This window comes from Dermochelys coriacea, chromosome 5 (genome assembly GCF_009764565.3).
Source record: "Dermochelys coriacea isolate rDerCor1 chromosome 5, rDerCor1.pri.v4, whole genome shotgun sequence".
Lineage (NCBI taxonomy): Eukaryota > Metazoa > Chordata > Testudines > Dermochelyidae > Dermochelys > Dermochelys coriacea.
Genome location: NC_050072.1, coordinates 74,210,487 through 74,236,786, shown reverse-complemented (window position 1 = coordinate 74,236,786; position 26,300 = coordinate 74,210,487).

The following is a 26,300-nucleotide window of genomic DNA, read 5'->3' as shown; positions in this document are numbered from 1 at the left end:
CTTGTAAACCAGAATCTATCTGCTATGTTAGGTTCCTCTGGGGGACTCTGAACATTGATGTTTTATTCACACACTTTATCAGACATGTAAGGAAATGTTTCATTTCCAAGTTATCACCCAGTGCTGACACCTGTTTACTAGGAGACAGCCTGTTTTTATGGCCTTCATTCGGAAGGTCTGCTCTTTCAGTCCCTGGTAAAGCAGAAAAGAACATGTATTAAAAATAACAAGAGATCAAATTACCAGCTAGTCGAGCCAAAAGCTACACTGGTGAATTAATGGTAGGGAGCAGAGATAACTGAATGACAGTGCGGGTTCACGCTAGCCTGACACATTCTTGCTCTCTGATGTGCACTGCTCTTAATGTTGATAGCCACAGTTTATATAAGAATTGCTTGCTGCACAGGGACTCCTCTTTGCTTTGTCTGTTAAGAATATTATATAGTGTCAGCTCAAGATGAGCAGTTGTTTGTCCTTGGCATGATAAAAGTTCAGTGGGTGTCTGCTACAGGCATTGAGAGCAGAATATTCTAGTTTTTGGAGGCTACCACAGAGGAAAGTATTTAAAGTGGGGGCATTTACAGAAGAAAACTATTTATTTATTTATTTTTAGGGGGGAGGAGGCAATGTATCTCCCAATCTCCGTTTCCAGATCTACACATGTGGCACAGCACTTTGATCTCCTTGGATATAATGTGTTAAACTGGAAGGCACTGTACCTTTTCCAACAGCTTTGCTAGTGTCCCTAAAGCGTCACTCGGTGGATACTGCCTGTATTGTGCAGGGGACTCATAGTGAGGTATGGAAAGGGACAGTATTTACGGTTTTGTTTTTTGTTTAATTTGGATCTGTAACAGGGTGGTTTGCCGCACCAGCAGAGGTTGGGGTGATTGCCCTATAAAGAGCAGCAGGGGGAAATGCTCAGGGATTAGAGACTGCTTGGAGTGAGCAGCTCAAGAGAGTCCCGAGAGGTAGGATTGAGACTCCAGCCAGGGTGGGCCTGGGAGTGGCCTGCCAAAGCAGGAAAGACTCCAGGCAGGAAGAAAAGAAATCTTTGTTTGTGTGGGCTTTGGGTGGACTTGAAAACTTTACTTTGAATGGTTGTTAGTTGAAGAAAGCACACCCTATAAAGGGATGGGGATGGACAAAAGAGTTTCTTGAGTTTCTTGACTGGTCCAAGGGGGAAACTGAGGCAGGCTGCCTGTAGCATGATCCTAGTCACCAAGGGGCTGCCAGCCAGCCCGCTACAGGGTCAAGGTAAGGAAAACAATGCAATAGTAGTTTAAATCTTATTTTCAACTTTAAAAACTGAAACCCAGACAAAGTGTAGACTGCTTTCCATATGACATTTAAAACTTCATGGGCTCTAGGTCAAAATTGCATGATCATGAACCCTGTAGCACTTAGGGCTGCCTTGAGCTACCATCCGGCCTTCAGCTGGCGCACACGCTGCTTGTTTACCTGAGGCTGCCTTTGCTGTACTGGTTTCTGGGTATACAGCCAGTAAATGGGTAGAGAATTTCTCGACACACAGCAACTTAGAGATACTACCCCAAAGAGTCCCCATACCTGTTGTCTTTTTGTTATAGAGCAGCTATGTGTATCTCATAGAACGTGAGCGTATACAACTCGTTCTAGGGGCAGTTAGGTGAGCTCATTCCGATAACTGACTCGCTCTCTCAGAGCTAGTGTGTCGGCCTCTGACAATCATCCTGTGCCTTTTGAAAAGAAACAAGACTGATTTTTTTTATATGTTTAATGAATATGCCCAGTAGCATGTATCCACACTATACTACACTATACTACTTTGGTTCTAATAACCCGGCTCCAACATAGCAATCTGTTCTTGTCTCACACTGCTTCTCCCTGCCCAAACCATGTGCTTAACTATGCCCTCAGTGTCCCTTTTCTCTGTGCCATCCTCCTCATGGCTCCTTAAGCCTGGAACCCTCTCCCCGGCCCAGTCAATCATGCCCTCCTCACATTCTCCTTCAAGCTTCTTCGGACAGCACACTTTCCCCAAGAGGCCTGATAAACCCTAGTTCTCCCCACAAAGCCATGTGTTGCCAAACTGCAACATGCAAATATATAAAACTAAACCCAATAACACAACATCCCAACACTACTGCTTAGTCATGGTACTTTGATCACAGCTAACTTTTAGTCTAGGATGGTCTGCCTTAAACCAAAAGGGCAGATGCCATTTCTTCTTGCCTGTTTGTACAGTGCATGGCACAGCTGGATAAATAATAATTATTCCCATGCTCATATACTGTGTACCATTTGTGAGCCATTATAAGGCGGATGTGCTGAAACTGTGTTTTATAGATGTAAGCAAGTGGGGAGTTTTGTAGGGGACTTCATTTGTGCATTAAGAGTACAATTCTCCCTGTGCAAAGGGCCAGCAAAGGTCTAGGCACAATAGCTGGTCAGAAAATGGATTTTTTTCTACAGCAAATTTAAGGTTTTCAGCAAAAATTCAAATACTGAAAAATTTTGACTGAAAACTGACACATTTTGGCAGAAAATTTAAATGTTTCAATTTGGAAATGCTACCATAGTCATCATGGGAGATGTAGTTTGGGTGCTTCATGGTTCCATACTTCTCTATAGCTCTTTGGTCAGACTACATCTCCCATGATGCACCACGGTCTCCCCTCATAGATAGTCAGTCATGATAAATTGGAGAATTGGTCTGAAATTAATAAGATTAAATCATTGGACGATTTTAAGAACAGGTTGTATAAACACCTGCAATGTTGTTGTCCGGGGGTCTAGGTGTAGTTGGTCCTGTCTCAGCATAGGGGACTAGACTAGACACCCTCTAGATGTCCCTTACAGCCCTGCATTTCTATGATTCTATGGGAGTTCCTGGCTGTCAAAAATTCAATTTTCCTATGAAAAACAGTTTTGACAGAACACTTTTCACCAGCTCTACTATATATCACAGAAATTCCACTTATGTCCTACCTTGACAGTGTAAGCAGGACTTAAGTGGTGCACTGGCCTTGTGCTGCCCTATACACACGGATGAATTCACTCTCAAAACACATACTAGCTGAACAAAAAGGCTTCTACATCATCTCTAGCCCAATATGCTTACAGACTGTTTTTCTCCAAGTTGAGGGCTGACATACCAAATGAGGGATTCCTATTTATACAAGCTATCATATCACTCAGGATCCCTTAGCGATTGCCTGTCCATAGTCACGATAATAAAGAAATGACAGCAGGAGTGGAGAACATAACTTAGGGTATGTCTACATTTGAAACACTACAGCTGCATCACAGTAGCACTTCTATTTAGACATTACCTACGCCAGCAGGAGGTGTTCCCCAATGACGTATGTAATTCACCTCCCCAAGAGGCGATAGCTAGGTTGACAGAAGAATTCTTCCATCGACGTACCGCTGTCTTCACTGGGACTTAGGTCTGTTTACCATCACCAATCAGGGATGTGGATTTTTCACATCCTGGACCAACATTGTTAAACTGACCTAATTTTCTAGTGTAGACCAGACTTTACTTGTCATGCTTTACTTGTCACCAGAACACAGAAGCTGGTGACATGAGGAGAAATCCAGTGTCATGGTAGAAGGGTTACATTTCTTCTGTATTCCTGGCAAACAGAAGAGTTTCTTCAGTTCCCAACAGTAATTAACTTGTGGAAATGCTCATTTGGTCAAAGCACAGGGCAACAGCAGAAGGGGCTTGTATGTGATCACAAGTGACACTACTACCCAAATACATGAGAGTATTGATTCAAAGTAGTTGGAGTTAAGTGGATTGTCATTGATAGACTTGCAGAGCTGTGATAAAATGTGTACATATGGACAGCCAGTTCTATTTATCTGATATCTCTTTTCTAAGTACTAAACGTTTTCCCTGAAACTATTTGTTCCATTTATGTTTCAGTGGTATTTCTGCTGGTCCCTTGGCATTACTGCAGGACTTGCTATTTTCCCTGTAACTTCTTCACAGGTTTAGAACCCCAAAGGCTCTAGGGCATTTTGGGACTCAAGCAGATTCTCAATCCAGCTATAACATTTAGCTATGAATCTGCTCCACATTTGCTTTCCATGCCATTTTTCAAATTTAAATTAAAAAGATAAAGCAAAAAAAAAAAAAAAACCCAGCAGGGTTGTCACAAGAACATATCATATTACTGATCTTTTTAACCAGAGCTTTCCATCCGAGAACGCCCCTCTTCTAATTGGATCAGTAAAATCTGACAGCAGTATCAATGAGTTGTGTTATGCTAACTTGAGCAGAATAAACCTCTTGTACAACCCAGCTGTAACTTCTGTAAAACTCGACCAGGAAAGAACCCAAAGGATTCTGAATTTTTGCAAAACCTTGAAAACTTTTCAAAAGGTCTGTATGTTGCATGAAACGGTTTGAGTATTTTTGGTAAATAAAAGTATTCAGAATACTAACACCACCATCTGGTAGCTGAATGGTGACCTATGTGAAATGCGCAACAATCCCAGGCTGATTCTTAATAATCAAAGGCCTATGTCACAAAATCACCATCACAACTGGTGATTAGCACACTTTTAAAATAATACTCCCTTACGATTTTTGGGCAACAAAGCAGAACATATCCCATTGAAATAAAGAATAAGATAGCAAATACCATAAAAGCAAGACACACAAATCAAATCTCTGTTGTAGATAGAAATAGCTAGCTAACTTAACTTAAATATTTTTCCCAGAAAGGAGACCCATCTTTCATAGTACAGTGAGTGAAATGTTAAAGTACACTCTTGGAAATATAAAGTATTTTTTTTTATTAAAGTTGTCATAAATATAAAGGGAAGGGCAAACACCTTTAAAATCCCTCCTGGCCAGAGGAAAAATCCTTTCACCTGTAAAGAGTTAAGAAGCTAGGATAACCTGGCTGGCACCTGACCACAATGACCAATGAGGAGACAAGATACTTTCAAAGCTGGAGGGGGGGAGAACCAAACAGTCGGTCTGTGTGATGCTTTTGCCGGGGACAGAACAGGAATGGAGTCTTAGAACTTAGTAAGTAATCTAGCTAGATATGCATTAGATTATGATTTCTTTAAATGGCTGAGAAATTAGACTGTGCTGAATAGAATGAATATTCTTGTCTTTGTGTCTTTCTTGTAACTTAAGGTTTTGCCTAGAAGGATTCTCTATGTTTTGAATCTGATTACCCTGTAAGGTATTTACCATCCTAATTTTACAGAGGTGATTCTTTTTACCTTTTCTTATATTAAAATTCTTCTTGTAAGAAATTGAATGCTTTTGTCATTGTTCTTAAGATCCAAGGGTTTGGGTCTGTGGTCACCTACGCAAATTGGTGAGGATTTTTATCAAGCCTTCCCCAGGCAGGGGGGTGCAAGGTTTGGGTGAGGATTTTGGGGGGAAAGATGTTCCCAAACAACATTTTCCCAGTAAACCCAGTCAAACGTTTGGTGGTGGCAGTGGAAGTCCAAGGGCAAAGGGTAAAATAGTTTGTACCTTGGGGAAGTTTTAACCTAAACTGGTAAAAGTAAGTTTAGGAGGTTTTCATGCAGGTCCCCACATCTGTACCCTAGAGTTCAGAGTGGGGAAGGAACCTTGACAAAAGCCCACAGAAGTTCCCTTTACGGTGCTCACTTTTGTATACTGCCATCTTAATGCTACTGTTAAACAAATGTGAAAGAAGAAGTAAGGCACTGCAGGACAATGTAGATATTAAGTGTCTGCAGTTCAGTGGGGGTAAAGAGTCTGGTAAATTGGGGGATTAGGATTCAAAATACTGCTAAATAGACAATAATTAAAATGGAAAAATATTAGTCCTCTTCTCCTGAGAACTCAGAGAAGCTGAATGGTTGACTCTAGGGCTCTTTGCCAGCAGAGTCTTCAATGAACTAATGCTGCAGAAGATATTGATTTTTTTTCTGTATTAATAACTTACCCAGAATTTTCCTGGGAATAATATTGCTGTTTCCACTCCTATGTCTTCATTTATCTGTTTAGAAGGTACAAACTCTTTCCAATGTGCTTGTGAGATAGAACTTGGGTCAGGGAAAAGCAATATCTTATCGTCTTGGTAAGTGAAATGATTGCCTCTATGGCATTGTCTAATAGCTTTCTCTACTGGTCACATGTATCAGTAATAGATCCTTCTCTCCATTGTGTTATTTCTTGTTATCAAAAATGGCCCTCTTCACATATATGGGATCATCCACATTCAGTTTTAAGAGTTCAGAGATGTGGTTTTTGTGTTGCCATTGGCTGGGTTCCCTGAGACTGTTGGTAGTAGCTACTGAAAGGTTTACTAGTATTTTAACTTGATGGGGGGGGAGGGGCATCATGTCAAAGGCACTGAGAGTAATTAATAGCAGTCTTTTTTGTGTATATTCTAAGAAATTTAAATAAGTACATTTTTTCATCCCAAAATAAAAGGATGTTTTATTGAAAGAATATCTAAATTACAACCTGATCTGCCAATCTGATCCTGCGTAAGGTCTGTTCACGTAGGGAATCTGATTCACTTCAGTACGATTACTTACATGACTAAAGATTGCTCAGTTCAGTAAGGTGCTGCAGAATTATTGAGTCTTTAGGTTGCTATTTCTTTAGCTATTAGTTGCTTTTCCCCCCAAAGCACATGAAGCTTTTGAATGTTTGAATCACAAGTTGTAGAGAGAACAGCTAATCATTTAATCTCTCTGAGCACGTACACCATCCTACCTTTCTTGGGTCTCTGTGCACCGTAGGTTGCTGGTGGGTGTTTTTTCACTGGTGTGCTGTAGAAATGAAGGACAGCCTCACGGTTTGCGAAGGTGGGCCTCTTCGCATCTGATCTGGGGATCACCACAGAATAAATAGCTTTGTGTTTTATGTGATTCTTTTCTTTAATATTTTAAGGCACTTTACAATGTGATAATGAGTGAAGTAAGCTTAGTGCAGGGATTGCAAAGGCAAAACCCAAGAAGTCCACGACAATTGAATGTGTGCTGCCTCGGACAATATGAACTGCTTTGCTGAGTTGTGAAATGGCAGGTGGGAGGCTATGTCCTGTTTTAACAGAATCAGTAACTATTACTCATCTTCAAGTTGGCCTCTGCATCTTCTCACTTGTGAGCTTGTTCCTCTAAAGCATCTGAGTTTTGGTAACCTTCTAGAAGAGCAGTGCGTGTTGGGACCACATGGGTCAGCCCCGCGTTTACAGACAAGTTTATAAAAAACTAGGTGGTCCCCAGCCAGTTCCTTCCTCCTCGCAACTAATTGTGTGCATAGGGGCCTGCATTCCATGACCAAAGATGAGTGAGTTTGTTATTGACACACCTGTTATCTTGTAGTTTTACACAGAATAGATTATTTACACAGGCTTTGAGTAATGTTAGGTCATTTCTGTGCCATTACAGTTTAAATTCCTGGCTCTTGCTGTGGTTCTGGGCTCATCCTATCTGAACTGGACCCCAAAGATTAAGAGAAAAAGAGCAGGTTTAAGCTGGGTTTTGTGCCCTTCTGTCCTCCTGGAGTTGGACACACATTCCCACTGATTGATGTGACTTAGAGAGGGCCTTTTTCTGGATCATTGTTCTTTGTACCAGGCCTTTACACCTTGATCCTGAAAGGACAGGCACTCGCCTTAAGGCTTTCCCAGACAGAGTCTTTATGTGCCAGACCTATCCTTGGCTCAGGGCCCCATGCCCTGCTAGAAAAGAGTAGGCCTTTGTCTGGTTTCAAATCCCCTAAAAGTAGGGAAACAGAAAACTTCTGTGGCAGGACTGTCATCTTCCAAACTAGCAGAACACAGTCTATTTCTGGGGCTTCCCTGGAGGAAACTAAATCCATTGCCTGAATCTATTAGTGCTGGGGTATCCTCGGTGCCAAGGGCTCTGAAAATCCTCAGTGCCAAGGGCTGGAACTGGCTAGTGCAATTCCCTCTGTGCCAGAGATCATCTCAGCACTGGGGAAACCTCTGACTTAGCATGCTTTTGTCAGTGCTGAGCCTCCCTCAGATCCAAGGTGTCAGTCGGACCCAAAGCTTGCAGGAGCAGTTCTACTCTACTCTGCCCACAAGAGCCTCAGCACCAGGGGATATGGTGCTGTCACATGGGAGGATGTAGAAACACCACCACCCAGAGGTGCATGGATGGATTAGAGAACTCAGTTCCAGCTTCCTGGATTCTGAAAATGTCTCTGGCTGTTCCAGTAAGGCCAATCCCTAGGGTATCCTCAACATCCCCTCCTTTAGGAGCAGTGCAGTCCTTCAGTGCCAATGCACTTTCCTGGGGCGTCCATTCTTAACTGGAGAGATTCATGAGTAGTACCCGAGTCTCCAGATGCAGGACCTTTCTGTTCTATTGTTTTTGAAGAATTCTATAGAATTCTATTGCAGGGATACTATGCCCTGCTCAATTCTACAGAATGGCTGAAAAGCCTAGAGAAATGGCTTTCATTGAATTCTATAGGACTCTCCTATAAGGGTAACTTTCAGAGCATCTGAAATGTCTCCGTTTGGCTCCCAAACTTGGCGAGTGTTAGAACGATATATAATACAGTGGAATATGACAGCAGCTTTATTTTTGGTGGTTGTAATCAATCACTGCTGCTCTAACTGTGTTGAGCAACCTATCAGTGCACTTAGGTCATGCTATAAACAAATATTGGTCTCTTAGTGCTGGGATACTTTTACCTCATTGCACACCCTCACTTGGTGTCTTCAATTACAGTGATGCTTCCCTGGCAAAGGTCAGCAAATAACTGCCCAGCTCAGGATGCTCACATGCTACAATTCTCCTTCAGATCCTTCCTCCCCTCCCTGTACCATGCACTGCTCAGCTCTGGATATGGGCATGTTCTAATTCTCCCCATCTCCTCTTTTTTCTGCCCTTCCCAAACCAGGACTAAACATCCTCACTGTTCTTTAGCGGAGTCTGATTCCTTTGCTGTTGAATTTAAGTCCCTGCTGTAAAGGATGGGAATGCTAGACCTTCTCCATGACCTGGGTGCAATATTGTTTTAATACAGGGAAAGCAATGTGTTTTGCCCTAATCTCATCCTGAGAAACGGCAGGACTCTTTGTGCTGCAATTTTCAAAAAAAATATCAGCCTGAGGCAGAAGCCTGGAATTGAAAAGTTCAGCCTGACCAGTGGAAGGTATAAGTAACTGAAAACAGGGTCTAATTATAGGAAGCATCAGGAAACCTTAACTATAGGCATCACAGCCAGCTCTGCCTATAGTATATCCAATGGTGAAGGGGAGAGCTGTTTGCCAGGAACTGAAACTACAGAACTGGTAAAGAGTGTCCAATTAACTTGAATCTTAAACAAATATTTCCCCACTTAGCATGACAAGACATCAATCTGCTGCTCTCCTCAGAATTGAATAATATTTTGTTCTCTAGTGTAAAGAAAAATGAACTCAATATTAGTTATGGAAGGCTTGTTTCCTAGTCCTCAACTATGATCATATTTTGACTAACAAAGAAGAGCTTTAAGCAGTCGCTGGAAAACAGAGGTATCTAGACTCAAAAAAAAAGGGGCATTTTATTAAAGCTTAGGCCCTGGGTCTGGGTCAGTATTTTCTACATGGGAAAAAAAATATTTAAGAGGGATTTACATTGTATCCTTGAGAAAACTCTGAAGCCATCCGATCAGGTGAGCATTCATCAGCCCTTCTACACAGATAGCACACTGGAGTTGGCAAAAGCAGTGTTTAAGTAGTTATTTTAACAGGGTGCTCTTGACTAGGGTGGAAAGGGATTTTTCTGACCATAAACCTCATCATGCCTGAGCTAAAACAAACCTAATTCCATAGGATTATTATTAATTTTCTTAATCTATTTTTAGGCCAGATTCTTCAACTCCTACCTTCATTGTTGCTTACTCAACTGTGTGGTCCCACTGAAGTCAGTGGAACTACTTGTGGCACCTAAGCAGTGCTCAAAGGCAATAATTGTTGCAGAAACTGGTCCTTTGTGTTTCAGCCTTCTGCAATATTGCCAATCCCAAACCTTTCAAAATCATGAATTAAGCCCTCCCTCAAATCAGGAGATTGGCTGGCTGTAAAAGCACAATGCTGGGTTCTTTTTATTTGCCATCTAACTTTTGAGCCTTAAAGGTGCACAGAGGTGGTTGTTGTTTTCAAGCTTTTCTCCACAACTGCCAGATTTGGAAACTTAGCTTTTATTTTAAAATAAATGTAAGCGTCTTATGTAATCACATTCCTCCATGTTATGGGGCTTTAAGAAAAACACACTGTATCACAAGATTCACGCTAGTATTGTGAGAGCTAGCAACACTGGTAACTGTATGTTAATAGTAAACATCATTCCCTTTATCTATTCGGGAAGCATGGCGTGTTCAAAGCCCTCCTAAATTAGTTCCTCCTGACCTATCCACCCTATTATCGTGAGATTGACTCTCACCTTCATTTTGCCAGGGATGTCAGTTTCAGTTGCCCACTTGTCTCTTTCTTCCACAAGTATTTCTGTGCTTTCTCTGGCACCAATCCTTCTACTTGGGAAAGTTTTCAGTCAAAATCCATAAACCTTATCCTCTTTCAAGTCCAGGCAGATGGCAAATTGTGATCACTGCTCCTGACTGGCTCAGAATTGTACGCACTGCTAGTCTGTGCTTAAACACCCCATTATTTTTGTTACCTCATCTTCCCCCACCCTTCTACCTCCTTGTTTGTCTCATCCATCTGCCACGTCTTGTCTTTTAGGCTGTAGATTCCTTGGGGCAGGGACTGTGACTTACTATATATTTCGAACTGTGGCCAACAAAATAGGGCCTTGAACTGTTAACCTCTCTTGGCAATACAAAATATGAATGTTAAATAATAATAATAGGGCCAACTCTCATTGAAGCTGACAGAGATTTTGCATATGGACTGATAGCAGAATCAGGCCCAAAATATTCTGGAAAGACTACTCATTTTAGAAGCTTTGGAATAGTATGAATGTGGCTCTATACCTGAGGAGTTGTTATGCTTCTGTGTCTTGTGTAATTCCCTGAAATGTGAGGAGTCCTCTTCTTGGCTGCTGGGAAATGTGTGCTATGAGATGATTCATGAGGGAGGGGCTTTAAGAGTAAGAGAGACCACTTCACTCACACTCGCACACACTCTCTCTCTCTCTCTATATATATAAGCTAGTGGTCTGAATGATCTCTCTCCTGCCATCTTTTGATGAACCGGGGGGCAAGACCGTCAGGAGCAGATCCTGTTTGAATAGGCACACCTACTTTGCCTACGTAGTCAGCAGACATACCTGCTTTACCAAAGTGATCAATTTTGGTTGTTTTGGGTTAAAATTCATTTAAGTCTTGGATACAGTGGTAATGAAATATAATTATCCTTATTGTATGACTAAAGGACAGCAGAACTAATTGCTGGAGGTCACTCTAAATTAAACCTCACATGCTAACCATGGGGGTAGTGATGCCAAATCCAATTGAAAGAGAGAGGATAGGGGACTCTGTTTAAAGGGGTCTATGTGCCATTTAATCCTCCTTCTCCAGTGTTTAGGGCATGGAGATGATTAAACTCAATTGAGAGTCCTTGTTTCTTCTCAGAGATCACTTGAGCAGAAATCACTGATTAGATGGTCTAGGGAGCTGAGCCTTAGGGCTTATCTACACTACAAAATTAAATCAACTTTATCTAATTTGACCTCGAGCCCCCAAATTAATGAAGTTGATTGTGCATGGCCACACCATGCTCATTATCTTGATGCAGCACCTTTATTGATGCACAAAGCAGTGCATCATGGGTAGCTATCCCAAAGTGCAACTTCCCGCAGTGTGTTTTGGGAAGTTTGTGCAATGCCTCATGGGACCAAAACATTGTCGCAAGGGAGAATGAGAACATTGCATCAGCATCCCATGCTGAACTGTGCTCCCTCTTTCATATCAAAGGCAAACAACCCAGTGGTTTTCGCAGCTTAAAACCGCCATGCATACACCATAACCCCAGAAGCATGGAGCCTACTCAGTTGTGCACTCTTGCTGTGAGCATCTCAAACACCTCGCACCTTCTCCTGCAGTGTTTCCAGAGCCGAAGTAGGGTCTGCCGCAAGGAACATAGTGATGTACTGCAAGCAGCTCTGCTGCAAGCCATTGAAAAAAAAAAATCACAGTTGCTGCTGGCAGTCATCAGAACAGCTGCACTCTGTGGAATGCCATTTCTGGTCCCATGAAACAAGCAGTGACTGGTGGGACCACATCGTTTTGAAGGTATGGGATGACGAGCAGTGGCTGCAGAACTTTCGAATATGGAAGGTCACCTTCCAGGAACTTTGTGCACAGCTTTCCCCTGCCCTGCAGTTCAGCAACACAAAAATGAGAGCTGCTCTGGCAGTAGAGAAGCGAGTGGTGATCACTATTTGGAAGCTTGCAACACCAGACAGTTACAGGTCAATGGGGAATCAATTTGGAGTAGGTAAATCAACCATGGGAGTTTCTGCGCTCCAAGAGTTCAGGGCCATTAATGGACTTCTGCTATGAAGGGTAGTGAGTCTGGGAAATTTGAAGGACATAGTGGATGGTTTTTCCGCAATGGGATTCCCTAATTGCAGTGGGGCAATAGATGGCATGCATATCCCCATCTTGGCACCAGATCACTTTGCCAAAGAGTACATAAACTGAAAGGGATACTTTTCAATGGTGTTGCAAGTGCTGGTGGATCACAGGGGGAGTTTCACCAGTATCAATGTGGGATGGTTGGGAAAGGTTCATGATGCGTGCATCTTTAGGAACTTGGGTCTCTTCAAAAAGCTGCAATCTGGGACTTTCTTTTCAGACCACAAAATTAACATTGACGCTGTTGAGATGCCTATAGTTATCCTTGGGGACCCAGCCTACCCCTTGCTCCCATGGCTCATGAAGCCATACACTTGCCATCTGGACAGGTTCAACTATAGGCTCAGCAAGTGAAGAATGGTGGTTGAATGTGCCTTTGGTCATCTGAAAGGGCGCTAGAGAAGTCTAATAAGGTTGGACCTTAGTGAGGAGAATATCCCCATGGTTATAGCTGCCTGCTGTGTGCTCCATAATATCTGTGGGGGGGAAAAAGGGGGGAAATTTTCCGCAGGGGTGGGCAGTGGAGACAGATCACATGGCAGTGTTGGGTGTTTTCCCAAATTAATACCATTTCCCTCTCCCCTTAATTAATTGTTTCTTTTGTTATATATAGACTGAGTGCTTGTGAGTGGGCATATAGTGTCTCTTAGAGGTGCCCATAGTGGTGGTTCATTTTCCAAGTTTTCTGGGTTGGGGCTCAAGCTGGTTCTGTTTTGTAATATTAAGAGGGACCCCTAGATATTAAACCTGGTCCTTGTTGTTGGTGCCCCATCTGGCAGGGTTACAGAGCTTTTACTTTTGACCTTTCTTCCTTGACCTATTGTAGATGAGGGAAGTTATCAAGACTGACAGTCAGATCCTGAGCCCCCATTTGTCCCCTTTTCATCATGCCCAAGGTCTTGTCTACACTTGGAAACTTACTGGAATAGCTATTCCAGAGTAATTACTCTAGAATAGTTATTTAGTGTAATCCTCCATGTGGACACTCTCTGATTCCAGACTAAGTGTGTTCACACAAGGGTTACACTGAAATAGCTATTCTGGAGTAATTACTATTTCCAAGTGTAGACAAGCCCTAAATGAGTAGCTCAGGAATTCTCCACCATGGGGGAGATCCCGGGCTCTATGCCCCTCACTCCTGGAATAAGGGGACTGCATAAGGGAAGAGAAATGAGCAGAATGCTGATGCACCACAGCAATCCCCAGCTGACATAATTGCTCCCTGGGGGTTACCACCAGCCAACATAACGTGTTCCAAGGGCCAAACAGACCCCCCAGCAACCCTGGTGACTGGAAAAGCATAAGGTTGTTGTACAGCCACTGTTCCCACCCTTTTACGCTTTGTATGTGGAACAACAGCAAGAAACTACATATTTGCATTTCTTTGCTTGTTTATAATATGAAACAAGCAACAAAGCTAAGATTATAACAAAGGTTTTACTGCGCTATGCAAAGCGGAGCAAAAGACAAAATTATCCTTGCTGCCTTCCCGAAAGAGAGTAAACAATTTCCTCTTCTCTCTCACACACACACACACACACACACACACACACCCAATATTGGCATGAGAAATTCCAGATCTCAGCATCTTCTTTTGCCAACAGCTGGAAAGTCTTAGATTTGTGTTTCTACAGTGCAAACACCAATAGGCCTGAGTATAAGGGTTTCTTTTATTGTTTTTGAGATTGTTGGACAGTGCTTTAATATTTTCCCTACAATATCATTCATCTCCTGATGAACAACCCAAGTACAATTTCCTTCTGATTACTGATGGGCTTGAAGTAAACCTCCAGTTTAAAATATACGCAGACTTTGTGGGTGTTTGCAATCCAAATGTAGCTCTAATGTGAGCCTTAGAGGAGATCAGCTCTTGCTAGGATCATACTCAAGGTTTGCAATTTGTCTTGGTCTATAATGGACCAAAAACACCCCCAGATCTAACACCTCTGTAAATTTTAGGGGGGTTGAAATTGGGTTCTGAATTTTTTATCTTGGGTCCATCTTGACTTTTGATTGTGTGTGTGTTTGTATTTTTAGACCTGTTCACTTCAGCAACAGAATATGCACTTTGGATAGTAAAATGATACAGGATAATTGGTTTAGCTTTTTACAACACAAGTTGTCTGTGTTCTCTGTTTCCTTGGATACTGGAGAGTCCATATCATAGTGTATTTATGGCTGAATGAACTATCTATTTCATTATAGTTACTGGTATACAAATGAAAGCTTTCCAACAATGAAATAGCATTTTGTTTTGTTAATAGTGTGATTTGAGGAAGGTTCAAGAATGCATTTGATGTAATCTCAAACTGAAATCTCCAAGGAAGGATCAGATCAGAGTTGATGGACCAGCTGAAGGACTTTTCAGGATCATGACCTAAGTACACAAATGCATGTATATTCTTCCTTTACTTCTGCAGAGTTCTGAAAAATCTGTCCCAGTGTTCCTAGACTCTCTCTTTAGTTAGTTATTATGAATAGTCTCCCAAAATAGAGTACTGAAGAGTCACACATTTTTGGTAATGAGCTGCAGAGGACTGGTTTATTCACAGTCTCTCCAGAAATCACTGGATAAGCTTCAGGTGGTTTTGTTTTCATCTGAGTAAAAGTGATAGGACTGGTCTAGAAAAATCTGGTAAGTACTTTTCATGCTTTTCAAAGGAGTTCTTTAGTCTTTCAGAATTTTCCCCTGGGTCTCTACATTTCATATCCTTTTCCCCCCATCATAATCTCATGAGAATAAAGTAATAGCAATTAATAAGTTCTTACACTTATATAACATCTGTCATCTGAAAGGATCACAATGTGATTTAGGAATTAAATATGGGCTTCACTTACTACCAAGAACAGGTGTGTAGGGGGGAGGCAGCAGCTATTTAACAGTACACCACAAAATTTAGGGTGAGAAATGAAAACTATCATGTTGAAAGCCCCCAAAACACACATTCTGAAAAGTCAGCATCAGATTGCATGATTGTTAACTGAGAGGGTGCTTGAGCTGGAGGAAAAACAATGTAGGATGAATGAGAATGACTTGGAGACTGAAGAACATAGGAGAGAGTATAAAGAACTGAGCAGACAAATGCAAAGGCAGACTAAATGAGACGAGCAAATACAGAAAGGCAAATTGTGCAGAACTTGAGAATTACAAAGAGAAAAATAATACAAAAGGTATGTTCACAGTGGCCAAACTTATCAAAAAGTTTTCCCTGTGATCGAACATAATAAAAGATTATGATGGCAGAGTCCTCACTGAAGGTGATGATATCAAATGCTGGTGGAGAGATTATTGTGCCAATCTGTATGCCTCATCCGAAGAGCCATTCACAATACACAAAGACAGAAAGGAGAGTATGGAGCCGGAGCTATCAAACCTGCCAGAGGAACTGATGCAGGCTATTATGAAAACGAAGCCTGGAAAAGCACCAGGGTAGATACTGTACCAGTAGAATTGCTAAAAGTGATTGTTGACTGTGATATTGATCTCGTGGAAAACATGCAACGATGTATGAATGACTAGAAATTGGCCAGACAACTGGCTGAAAGGAAACTTTCTACCCTTACCAAAGAAGGTAGACATAACAGTGTAAACAATCATTTAAGATCTCCATGATATCACATGTGAATGAAGTGCTGCCCTACATCATCCATGATCGCATAAAGTGATTGATAGAAGTGGAATTACTACCACAATAAACTGGTTTCAGAGAGGGATGAGGCACACATAATCAAATCATAGGTTTCAGAGTAGCAGCTGTGTTAGTCTGTATTCGCAAAAAGAAAAGGAGTACTTGTGGCACCTTAGAGACTAACAAATTTATTTGAGCATAAGCTTTTGTGAGCTGTAGCTCACGAAACCTTATGCTCAAATAAATTTGTTAGTCTCTAAGGTGCCACAAGTACTCCTTATAATCAAATCATGAATATCCGTCACATTGTTGAAAGATGCAAGGTGGACAAACATCCACTGATCGAGTGTTTCATTAACTACTCAAAAGCATTCAACACCATGTGACATGACCATCTTTGGGGGATACTGGCAAACATGGGGATTCCAAAACATCTCATTGAACATATTCATGATTTGATAATGTGTGCCTCATCCCTCTCTGAAACCAGCAAGTGTCTACTATCCACAACGGAACAGAGTGAGAACATCAGTGGAAATGTTGCCATCACTCAATGTTGCCAGCTGGGAAGGGTGTGAGACAAGGATGTATTCTGTCCCCAAGTCTTTTCAACATGAACATAGAATTTTTTATAAGACAAACACTGGAAGGTTTTGATAAATTGGAAGGGATTTCCATTGGTAGACAACTCTTAACTGACCTCAGATATGCTGATGCCACCATGCTCTTTACTATCTCTGATGCAATGCAGCAAATGCTAGTCTGTAAAAGCCATTAGTGAGGAATATGGACAATCCCTGAATGTGGTGAAAACAAAATGCATGCACTTTGATGTGATTAACAAACAGGATGCAAGTAGACATCATTATTAACAGTCAAGCTACAGAGGCAGTAGATGAATTGAACTATCTGATATTCATATCCAGCCAAGGAGTCTGTTCCAAAGAAATTGGAAGATGACTAGGGATGGCTTGCTCAGCCATGGCCTCCTTTATGAATGTTTGGAAAAACTGAGGCTTCTTGAATGTACAACACTTCAGTTGTGAAGCTTAATTTTTACTACAGCAAACTATGGATGTGAATCTTAGGAAATGCTGCTTTTAAGAAAACTTAAACCTTTGAGATGTGGTGCTGGTGAAGACTCTTGTGTATGTCCTGGATGGAAAAGAAGATGAATGCTTATGTTAGAAATATTATTGGAGAGAAGCGGACCCTTGCTGTGGGAAATCAATGGGCACAGAGATGGAAATAATCTTGAGAAAGTCACCAGAGAAGGAATGGTAATGGGTCATCATAGTAGGGGCTACCCAATGAGGATATGGATAAATGGTGTGTGGCAGACCCACTGGAAGGTCAACTGCTGAGTGCTCAGTCAGCAACGAATTGAGAAGGCTTCCAAAAATTCTGCTATGATGCCATCAATATTCAGACATGAATAAATGGATTTTATTTACTTACTATTCAAATTCCAGCAGCCAGGAATAGGCAGAGCATAGTAGGTTTGCAGCCATGGCCCTTCTTCCACCAAGAGTGCACCAACATGTCCTTTTTGCCATGTGGGAATCCAGTTACACTAGGAAGAAGTTCCCTAGTGAATCAGTTCTGATAGCATTATAGCCCCTTTACACTGGCAGAGCATGCATATAGAGGCCATGGGAAACCATGATTCACACCCTTTGAGCACTGACTTCAAAACTGTCAAGGCTGAATCCCCACTCTGTCATTCCGAGTGCAGGAAGTGGGGGCCCGCAAGGACTTTAAAAATTAATACTTGCCACTCCAGGCCTGTATTAAACTCCCAAGGTTATAGCTTCTCTCTGACCTTGGCTTGGTAAATGCTGCCACCACCCAAATGCAAAAACCCCCTTTGAACCCAGGAAGGAACACTTGGGAATTGCTCCCTGTGAGGTACCCTCAAGCCCTTCCCTCCCCGTTCCTGTCCCCCCCCACCTCTGGGGAAGAGCAGAGAAAGAAAACAAATAAATTAGCTGTGGCTATCAGCTAATCAAACAACATGCACAAACCTCTTAGGACACTAAAAATCCAATCCTGTTCTTAAAAAAGGTATTTTTTCCCCTTTTTGTTTGTAATAAAATTTACATCTGGAACTTAGGCTTTTTGCTAGATCTTAAAAGAAACCTATTACAAAAATTAAGCACCCATAATAGCTTTCTTGGGAGTTCAGCTTAAAGGTTACAAGCAAACAAAAGCATCTGGCATTAGCACAGAGGAGATCCACAAGCCAAAATAAAAAAAGAAACCTGATTGTGTCTAACCAAACATTCCCTGTCTAAATAATTTCTTCTAGGTATGGAAGATGAATTTTCATACCTGGTTCAAGCTTTACACAGCATTGCTGCTCCATCCCTGCTGCCCAGAGAACAACAGACAAAGGGAGAGTTTTTCCGCAAATTTAAAAGTTCTAACCTTCCCATTGGCTCTTTTGGTCAGGTGCCCACTCCTTTTCTTTTACCTGTGGGCTTGTTAATCCTTCTCAGGTAAAGCAAGCAGAGAACAGACATCTAGAGGGATTTTAGAGCTAACTGGCTGGCTGGATATTCATAAAAGGGAGCTTTCTTCCCCTGACTTTATTTATCACAAAAGCTAACCAGCCAGATTTTCTGAAGCCCTCTTTATTAAAAGATGTCATGTGTTTGTATGAATCATGGGATTGCACTGTCCTAGAATACAGATTACTGCATAAAAGAACATGGCCACTTCAGTAGAAAGAGTATTTTTTATTATCTCTTTTGCAGAATGCCCCAGAAGCTGTAATCACAATCAGGACCCTGTTGTGCTAGATGCTGTACAAATATATAGTAAGAGACTGTCCCTGCACCAGGAAGTTTACTTAAGGAGGATGATTACTAATCAGAGAATAGATCCAGTGTAATTCTTTTGAAGGGCTTGTTTCATAACTAAATGTAGGCTTTTTAAATGGCCCACCTGGTGTTTTTTGCAAAGCAATTCAATCTTTTTAGGAGTTAATTGGTGTTTGCTAGCATAAGTTTCCCATTGTGTGGACCTTTGTTCTCTTCAGACCATTTCTTTGTTCTATTTATAGTATTTAAACTAGTCAATTTTACTACATTTTAAAATGTTTTAATGTGTCATGCTATTATATTAATGAAACAGAAGTGACTATTTCCCCACACAGAGTATTCTATGAGTTCTTATAATTGGGCTGATCACTAAATTGGCATGCTTCTCTTTCTACTCTGGTGTTACTAATCTGGTGATTCTGCACCACTGATGGTTTTTTAGTTCCAGACTGGAACAGGACTTTGCTACACAGTGTATGCTCCATATGAGCTGTGGACTCTGCAAAACAACTGAAGCCTTGATATTGTGCCAGAACTGAAACTCAATATGGTTTTCGACTGCTTGGCATGTCGCGCTTGTACAAATGAAAATGTCATCGTTCCAAGTAGCCTTTACATAAATAAGCTTGGTCCAGAGGCGTGTGCGCATGCATACATGTGCTCACGTGTACACATTGCACACACGCCCATACAGATCAGCCATGCGTTGGAATATTTACAAGCTAGAGCATTGTATTTATTCATGAACGTCCAACTCTCCCTTTTCTGAAAAAGTCACAGAAATATGCCAGGCCAGAAACTAACAAATCCAGGTTGCAGAACAAACTAAAGAAAACAACATGGTTCTTTTGTGCAAAGACAGTGTTTAAATTGACTCCTCAACAATGAAACGAAATACATTGATAGGGATTCTATCCATGATTTCAGCATTAAAACTATACTGGAATGTAGCAGTAGCCTTTCAGGCAACTTCAAGAGAAGTCTGAGAAGGAGCAAATTGCACTAATTTAGCCTGCAGACAATGGAAATGATCAGTGTGTGTTCACATCTAAGAAGAAATGCCAGACTTTCCAAATACCTCAGATGACCCGCAGAATGATAAAATGTGCTCCTCTGCTGAGAGCATAATCTGGTGTGTGTGCCCGCCCCCAAAATGCCTGGTTTGTCTACTCAGCAGTAGACTTGCCCTGAATAATGTGGGTACAATGTCCATTTTTGAGCTCCGCAAAGTTTTTTCACTGACACTTGAGCTTAACATCAGAATTCTTTAGGTTGAGAACAGTCCATCCCACAACTAAACAGAGAAAAGAGGCCATTGTGGATGAGTTATGATTAGAAAAAGCATTTTTGCACAGTTGGTACTGACAGGTGAAAATGGGAAGGGTTTTTTTTTTTAAATCAGCACTTGGCAAAATTCATAACAAACGATTCATACAAAAATATAAACACTGGAAAATGTAAATAAATGCAGAGTACAATTCTCTGTTCTAATCCATCTGATTTGCATTGCTCCAGTGGCATAAAACAGCCAGCCAGCCAATTTAATTGCTTCTCCACTGATTCCCCCAGTGTACAAAAAACCCTGTGTGACATAGAGCTGGTGCTGTGACTCTGTGCCACCCTCTTCCTGCTCCCTGGTGCAGTGGGAATTCCTCAGGGAGTGGGGCATAGCTAGGGCTTCTCTCTACTCCAGCAGTCCCCCAGCCATTGGAAAGGTCCCTTGGATAGTCAGGCATAATTTAGAGCAAACCTCAGGCTGCTCTGGTGAGGAAAAGACTATTCCCAAGCCAGCCCCAGGATAAGCAGATCACAAAGGTGGCACAGAACTACAATTGCCCCCCAAATGATTTTTTTTAAGATTTCTTTTTATTGTTTAAGAATTTATCACCACAAAGTAAAGCAAACAAAACTGTACAGCTCACATTAATTCTACACTATACAATGATATAGTGTAATAGCTCATCAAACGGCACATTGACTACTAGGATTATTGAAAAGGAGTACTTGTGGCACCTTAGAGACTAACAAATTTATTAGAGCATAAGCTTTCGTGAGCTACAGCTCACTTCATCCGATGAAGTGAGCTGTAGCTCACGAAAGCTTATGCTCTAATAAATTTGTTAGTCTCTAAGGTGCCACAAGTACTCCTTTTCTTTTTGCGAATACAGACTAACACGGCTGCTACTCTGAAACCTAGGATTATTGAGTCCATTTGCAAGGGAAAACAGGAGAAGAGTAAAATAAAACAAAGTAACAAAATGGCATGTGATACTATATGTTGGTGCAACTGTTGACTCAAACTAAACAGTAATAACTGTCACAAAAGTATGTGCCAGTCTCACTCTCACAGCTGATTTCATTTCAAATGATTGTTTGTCTTTGTAGGATGCAAATATGTTATACACTTTCTACACTATTTATTATAGTCCAAGTTCCTATGTTCTCTGGGTTCTTCTTGATTTTTAGATCTGTTTGCAATGTTGTTGGAAGTATTTTTTTTTAATAATTCCTAACTCCTGAGTTTTACAATTTGATGCAAACTGTGCAAATGCCCTTCAATCACAATAGACATTTTACTGTTCATTGCACTTTAAGTTGATGTGAACCAGCTCAGCAATTCAGTTCTTGTTCTCTGATATTTGATCAAAGTCAATTTTCTGCTCAGGCGGTGTTTATGTGAACCCTTTGTTCCATTCACAAGATAAACTTCACAAATGAATTTAGATATGATCAAAGCAAGTGGGTTGGGAAATGATACCTGATGATGCACATTCACATCTGATAAACCTGTGTGTACCTGATCAGGCTCATTTTCAGCAAAAACTGAGAAAACTATAGATATACTCCCCCCCCCACCCCAAGTTTAGCTAGGCCTGTTCTTTTCAATCTTCAGATAGACAACTTGATTCTGATCTCCCTTACATGGATGTAAATAAGGAGTAACTCCACTGATAGTAGTGGAATACATCAGTGCAAAATTGACATAAGCAAGGTCAGAATCAAGTCAAAAGTCACTCCATACAGACAAGCTGATAACACCCTAATGGATTTTGAGTAGGAACCCTAGACAGCAGATCTCCACAGAACACACAGATAGTAGCATCCAGCATTTCAATACTAAACCATAAATACTTTACATCTAGATTTTGGAAAAAACTCAATAGAGATGTTTTACCATGAAGAAAGAACAAGCATTCATTCATATAAACTGCACATACTCAACTCTGCTGGCCTGATCAAAAGAATATAGGTTGTGATCAATCCTAAACAAAGCCTCCAGAACACAGTAGCTTGTATGTGTTGGTTTCACTGTCACTATCATCAGTTCTGTGGTGATATGTTATTTACAGACTTATTACCATGAGTTTCCTAAATGTTACTTTTTGCTAGACAGGACAATCAACTCTTTTTGGTAAGGCTCAACAGACATTTGGCAACTCATCTGTTGTTTTCATGGGCTTCTCCATGAAATGAGAAGGTTCTCCCTAGTCAGCATTGCTTCATTACTCCTTGTAGGCAGTATTTTTGCCGAAAAAACCCTGTAAAGCTTTGATTCCATACCATTGAGGATTTTGAACCTTTTTCTGAGGATGGAATTTCTTTTGTAAGGAATCTAGCCCTTTAACTTCTCTCTCTGTTCCACTGCAAAATAAATTGGTCCAATGACAGCAAAATCTTTGTCACTGGCCATGAGGGAGAATAAGCTGTGTTAAGCAAACTCCTGATGTACTCTACTTCCTTCTTCCTTTTGTCTCGTCTCGTCTCTCCATAAGGTTATGCAGTGTGCTGTGACTCACTGTGTGTTTGGCTGCTACTCTGCATCCCAGAGGTGGTTTATTTCAATGGAGTTCCTTGGATATAGTTATAGTGGAAGCCACTGAGGGGATGAACTAATCAGCACAAGCCCAGCTGTTCGGGCCACGCTCCCTGCAAAGACAGTGCCATCCACTTTTTGGGTTTTACCAAGTCCCATGAATCCCTCCCCCAGGGAAGGAGATGTTGGAGCCATCTGCAGTATTCCCCTGCCCTGTAGATGTTTCACCCCATGGGACCTTCCCTTGTTTGTTCTAGTGTAAAGGTGAATTTAGATTACTTTGTTTCTTCTGCAGCATTAACATAGCTACATTGCACCTCGTACATATCTTGTAAAGAAGTTAAATAATCTAAAAAATTATTCATTAAGATTTACATTTTAAATGCAAACCCACTAATTCACAAAGAGTTTATTTCATTAGAGGGAAGCGGCTAGGCTGTCAGGATGGGGACGGGGGGTGGAGGAACAAAAGGTATAAGCGTTTATATGAGTAAGAATAGCTTAAAGTTACATAGGAATGATTATTAAACTTGCAAGGAAAATCAAATATGTATGCTTTAAATTTGAGAGCATGAACTGATCACTGTCTAGTGTCAGGAAGAAATTTCCCCATGGCGTAGTAGTATTGCACATTCTGTGACTTATGTGGGGGTTTCACCCTCCTCTGGATTATACAGCAATAACCACTGTTGGAGATAGGATACTGGACTAAACGGACCATCCTTCTGTTCTGCTATTGCAGTTCCTTCACTGTGTGTTCTTTTGAAACCCAAAGACTACAACATCATTGACATTTGGACTCAGAAACAGTTTCATATTCAGTACTTATGCAGATTTATGTATGTCCTTGCAAGGCAATAGCTGAAACTAGGAAGTATTATTGTCCTTTTAGTGCAACCGGCTCTACTGTGTATGATCTGAAAAGTACATAGTGCTAAATGCCCTTCTGCAGAGATCTTGGCATTGAACCCTTAGACATGTTACAAGACTCCAGTCCCAATGGAGTTACCCTCTTTATAATTGCAAATTACTTGATTCTAAAAATATCTGTCATTATACAATATATCCCCTGTAGGAACAAAAGGGTAGAACAGTATGTTGTTTTGTGTTTAAGCTCAGATATCGACAGGAAAATGTCATTTATTTTTATTTTTTCTACTGGTATCCTAATAAGTGGGATTTCTGCTGATTTTGTGAAAAAGAAAGTCAAGTCTTCTGAATGAATAGTAAAAATACAAAACCAAGAAAGAAATTACCATAACAATAATCATTTAATTTTATGAAGGGACCTTTCGTTCTAAATTGCTTTACAAACACAGGACCCAATTCTGAGACCTTTACTCTCGTCAAGTAGTAATTAAATGCATGCTCCCATTGAGGCAAATCAGACTACCCACATGAGAAAGTACTATCCAACTTGCAAAGGCAGCAGAATCACTCCCACAGAACTTCTTCACCCATCACTAAAATACAGCCATTTCTGAGGCCGTTTTTTTAAAAAAAACAGCAAAATAATATTTCACAAAAATTTTCCAACCACCTATAGTGTTTAAAGGCCTGATACAGCTCACATTAGCCTACCACTGAACCAGGACCTAAAAGCACACAGCAATACTACCTAACAGTTTGAGACATGAAATGAATAATACTGGGCTTGATTCTGAGCTCATTGATACAAGTGTATAAATTAGGACAAACTCTTTTGCAGTCAATGGAGTTACACCAATGTAAAACTGGTCTAGGTTAATTCAGAATTAGGCCCCTGGTATATACTTGATACCCCACAGGAAATTTAGGCAGAGAGAATGGAACGTGATCATTACAATTCTGAAGTAAAAATATAAAATCTATTCAATGGAATTGTGCCTATATATGCCAGATAATGAAATTGACCTGACCTGCATTATACATCTATATATTCCCAGTTTTTAATAACAACAATCTGTGTTAATCTAACCTCTCCCTACTTTGAGCCACAGCAAGTCATAAATTTGACTTTAGTTAGAAACATTTTTTGGTTTGCCCCAAGGAAAGGTTCAGGGTATCCTACTCTGTAACGATTCAGATACTCAGACTTGTAGAGACAGCTTGAGCTGCTCCCCTTTAAAAGTGAACTAGAACAACTTCTGCTAAAGTTCCCTTGGATACAGAAAAATACCTTTGCCTGCCCTTTTTCTCTTGTAAACGGAATTGTTTCCTTGATTAAATATCTTCCTCTTGATTCTGAAAAACTAGGCAGGAAACTTGCCACCTCCCACCCTTTTTCCCCCCAGCTGTTTGAAAGAGCTCAGAAGTTGTTACAGTTTCAGGCTTTTATGGTTCCTTTGGAAATGCTGAAAATTGTGTAGGAGCAAGAGAAATGAGGATTCTAGTTACTTCCATTAAAACTCTTTCTGAAATGCAGCAATTCTTTTGTTTCAGAACAGATAAACACATAATTTGTTACAAAGCTGCTGACTTTCTAATTTCCCCAGGGGAGCTCAATCCCTGCTCCACCCCAGGCCCTGGCCCCACTCCAGCCCTTCTCCCAAGACCCCACCCCTACCCCACCTCTTCCCAACCTGTTCTACCCCCTCCCCCCCAGGGCCTTCTGCATGCTGCTGAACAGCTGATCTGCAGCAGGTGGGCAGCTCTGGAAGGGTTGGGGAGGAGCTGATTGGCTACATAGCAGGCACTGGGGTGGGAGGAGCTGATCAGTGGGGTCACTACTGGGTGCTCCAGCCCCCACTATTTTTTCCCCCGTGGGTGCTCTAGCCCCATAGCACCCATGGAGTTGGTGCCTATCATTTATTAGCAAGCTAGTTAAGTCCTGGCAAAAAACAAGGGTGACAAATCTGTAGTGGTTCAGAACAGAGTTTAAAAAGAGGAACATTCACTTCAAAGTCTCCTCCCACAGAAGTGCTTGTGAAAGAAATGTTCTTCAAAGAGTAAAGGTTTTATTTTTAGGAAGATTTGCTCTGCTTAGAATTTCAGAGCCCAAATGCCCCTTAGAGAAATAGTCATTTTTACACAGAAATTGGGTTCTTTGATAGAGGGCCTATATTCTTTATCTGTGGGCCTGAATCAGCTCCCACTGAAGTCTAGGGTTTTGCTAGAGAGTTCAGCGTAAGCAGGATCAAGCCCCACGTCAGAATTTCTCATTGCTAGTCATGACTTATAGGGATTCCATCCAGTGCTTTTGATCAGATCTTTTGAATCTCAGTGCCCAGGGTGAAATCAAGTGATAAATGTATGTATTTGATTGTCTTCCTCTCCTTCACCCTCTAATGTTGCTTTTCTGCCTTGGCCCCTGTAATTGTCTGCATGGGCAAACCTCCTGCTCCTTTGCAGAGCCCTGTTGTCTGCATGGAAGCAGGCGGCTGCACATATGCAACAAGTTAGATTGTAAATTCCTAAGGGCAGGGAGTGGGTCTTCCTTTGAATAGTGCCCAACACAATGGGGCCCTGACCCTGATTAGAGTCTGCAGTCACTATTGCAGTGC